Source organism: Podarcis vaucheri (genome assembly GCF_965113315.1).
Source record: "Podarcis vaucheri genome assembly, chromosome: 1".
NCBI classification, from domain to species: Eukaryota; Metazoa; Chordata; class Lepidosauria; order Squamata; family Lacertidae; genus Podarcis; species Podarcis vaucheri.
In genome coordinates, this window is record NC_138759.1 from 44,082,606 (window position 1) to 44,086,325 (window position 3,720).

Below are 3,720 nucleotides of genomic sequence, written 5' to 3' on the forward strand. Positions count from 1 at the left end.
TGCATTCTACGTCAGCATTAACTTCTCATACTCTTAAGATTAAACCCTAGCATTAAATCCAGGACTAACCCCTGATGAACATGTTAAGGGCCTTGATCTGCAATCCTATATATTCAGATAAAAGTCTTCGTTCCAATGGGTTTTACTGCCAGATAAGTGGACATGGGATTTTAGCCTAAATGAATGAAGGGCTGTAGCTCAGCAGCAAAACACTGGCTCTGCAGGCAGAAATTCAGTCCTTAGCATCTCCAGGTAGGACAGGGGTGAGACCTTTCCCTGGGGCCCTGGAGAATCACAGCCAGTCAGTATATAATACTGGGCTATAAGATGGACCTGTTGTCTGACAAAAGGTGCTTCCAGATGGGGTTCAAATACTGCAAATGAATTGTTGAGACATCAAATAGGTTGTTGACAACAGGTTTATTTTAAAAGACTTTTTGCTGGATTAAATGAGAAGACAATGTGAGCTAGCATTTTCAGAACGCCGTGTAGATGCAGTGAAAAACTTCCATGATGAGCATTGTTCCCACAATAAACACCTGCCTGGAAACACCCTGACACACACTGTAAGGCACTCTCCCTATGTTCATAGCTCAGTTTTGACTAGCTTGTGGTTTAGTACATAGAGGCGAGATGCAACACAATTAAGCAAATGCTCTTTGGATACAGTACATTGGCACAAATAACAGCCATTCTGTCATTGCTGAGCTTTATTCCCTTCCTTGTTGCATCAGATGTTCTTTCTGAATATTTACTTCCTCCTGGGTAACCCAGCTTCTCTTTGTGGCAGCACCTGTAGTGAAGTCATAATTCTCTTTTTGCAACATCACAGTCTGTTGCCATGGGAATGCATGTAATGTAATGTTATAAATTCAGCAGTAGAGCTTCATTCTTGGGAGCGGGTAGGAGCAGAAACTCTGGAGCAGGAAGACCCCTTATTTAAAAATAACAGGCTTTGATAGATAGCCAGAGAAGTCACACAGGCAATGACTGAGCTCCTCTCTAATTAGGATCTACGTAAGAATTGTTCTGAATGTGGAGATGCCTTTTATAGTAAGTGCTGATTATGCAGGAGGGCGGGAATGCCTGTTGGGGAGGTTATAGACTCGCACTTCAGACTGGAGTCTATTACAATTTTTTAATGGCATGCTTTCCATTTCCAGCTTTTGTTTCCAGTTCTCTAATTGCACATTAATATTAATCACTGCTCTCTGAACATTCAAGGGGAAATAAGGAAATTCACTAACTAAGGTAAATCCACTCCAAAATGCCCAGTCACTTCATTGTTATTAATCATGTATACAGCACAAGAATTCTACAGAGTGCTTTAGAATCCTTATCTCATTCATTCTAACTCTGATATGACAGGAGTGCTCCACTGTGCATTTCTCATGAGAGATTAAAAAGAACGAAGAAATTCTCTGAGGCTGACAAGGAAACTCTCTGCCCAGTCATTCACAAGTGGAGGCACTGCGGAAAAAGCACACATGGGATCCAGGAGCAAAGGCAGATTTTTGGCTATATGAAAGCATCTTTCCTGATCACAATTCAGCCCTTTAACACGAATAGGTGTGTTTTAAAAGAGGTCTGAAGACAAAGTCATTTTATGTATTTTACAGTGGAATCCACTGTATGTCAACTGAGAATTGCACTCAGCTGAATTATTCTTACTCATTGTGTATAGGATGGTCAGCCAGATATGGCTATTTCAGTTCTGGTGTTTTACTGTAATAGGAAATCAAAACAGTAAACACAGCATTTCTTTCTGATTTGTTTTATGTTGCCTCGCACTTCAATAACTCAAAAAAGCACCTACAATGAAGTTTGGGTGATATGCAAAATTTAATTAAAATTACTCAATCAGACAATTAACTGGTTAAAAGGAAGGTGATTAATTAACTTAGGGAAAAGATAATAAAATGTACAATCAGACATAGGAGAACATAAACACAAAATAGAATACCAAGTTGTGCTTGGTTCAAAAACATTTTTGTTTTTGAAAGTGGTGTCACCGAAAACCAGACACGTGGTTGAGATCCCTGTAGCCATGAGAATGCTTAAATACCATGGAGTTCTGCTGGAGAACAAAGTATCAAACCAGTTATTGCATTTCTCTGGGGTTGGCAGTACTGGGCTTTGTGTTTCCCACACTATTTAGCAGACTCACATAGGGAGGCATTTAAAAGTTATTGCAGCTCTGTAAGAGCCCTGGACATGTGGCGTAGCCAAAGAGATGAACATATGAAGCAGCCTTTGGATAAAACACTGACTTCAGAAAATTCCAGAAATCCAAGTTACTGTATTTTTTGCACCATAACACTCACTTTTTCCTCCTAGAAAGTAAGGGGAAATGTCTGTGATTGTTATGGAGGAAATGCCTACGGGTGGCATGCCTACAGATTTTCCTCCTCTAAAAACTACGTGCGTGTTATGGTCGGGTGCATGTTATAGAGCGAAAAATACGGTAAATCCTTTTTAGAGTTTGTAGTTAGCAATTCAGTAGCAGGCAGGTGTTGTTTCTCTCAGATTCACTTTATACACTGCAATGTTCCTAGACAGAGTACACATCTGCGTAGAAATCACCATGTTTCATGCCAGCAAATTGGCTCTACAGATGAGAGATGTCATAAACATGTAGTATAGTACTTTCCTTCTATATATCACCATGTAGAATGTTACAATGTGTGAAAGGGCCTAAAGTCAAAAGAAAACCAGTCCTCTCTCATAAAGCATCTGAAGTTCTTTCCAACATACATATTGCTGTTGCCAAAGAAAACCCAAACTTTTCCCTATACTGTGAACTAGAAGCCTTGGACCCAGCTTTGCTTGGGAATTCTAAGAAACAACAATAAAAAAATCGGCAGTTTTGAAATTGGTGGTTTAAATGGTGCAGTTTTTAAAGGTTCAGTCTTGATTCAAAATGGCATCCAATTGTATCCAAGCATAGATGAAAACCTGCTTCTTGATCTCAGGAACTAGCATGAAAAAAATGGCCGTAATATCTTTAGAGGTATCCAAATGCATGGTGAACAAACAACTTTCTAAAATATACAGTAGAAGCTTAGTGTGACACCACAAATCCATTAAATTAGAATGAATCAAAAGCATTTCTCTTACCTTTTCAGATTGGATAAAGATGTAATTTAACATATAGGCCCGATCGTCATTGAGCAGTTATAAAGTCGTCCGTATAAGTGAACAGAACCAAGTATTGCTTCTTACAACTTCCTGGTTAAAAGGTTAGCTTAGAAAAGATAGAAGAGATATGCTTGAAGCATGCTAGGCTGCTGTTTGAAGTGGAAAGGGGCTAGATATGGGTCAATACAAATTCAAGCTGAATACTGATAAAACATGTTGCTACTTGCTCCAATTTCTTGGGCCCCAGAGGTGGGGAGATTGTCTCCTTCCGGGCCAGATCAAACCCCCGTAGGAAGAGGTTCATTGCATAAGGGTACTCCTGGATCCAGGATTGTTACTGGAGCCTCAGGTGGTCTTGGTGGCTAGGAGTGCCTGCTTCCAGTTCCAGCCGCTTTTGGGCAGAGATTACTTGGTGGTTGTGCTCCAAACTCATGTAATTTACAGATTGGATTATTGGAATGTGCTGTACATGGGCTTTCCTTGAAGATGTGGGATAACCACTCTGCTATAACCAACATGCATAAGTCTAATTAATGCACAAAGGGGTTAAGACCACAGAGTAAGCTGTCCTGCCATGCTTAG

General features: G+C 40.0%; 1 long non-coding RNA gene across 1 annotated transcript; it reads left to right on the forward strand.

The window, feature by feature from the left end:
• The first annotated feature begins 862 nt into the window (after window positions 1–862).
• Window positions 863–1,769, forward strand: LOC309542605. Its single transcript, XR_014224311.1, has 3 exons — window positions 863–1,053; window positions 1,164–1,251; window positions 1,369–1,769. It is a non-coding gene; the product is annotated as an uncharacterized lncRNA (long non-coding RNA).
• The last annotated feature ends 1,951 nt before the right edge of the window (window positions 1,770–3,720 follow it).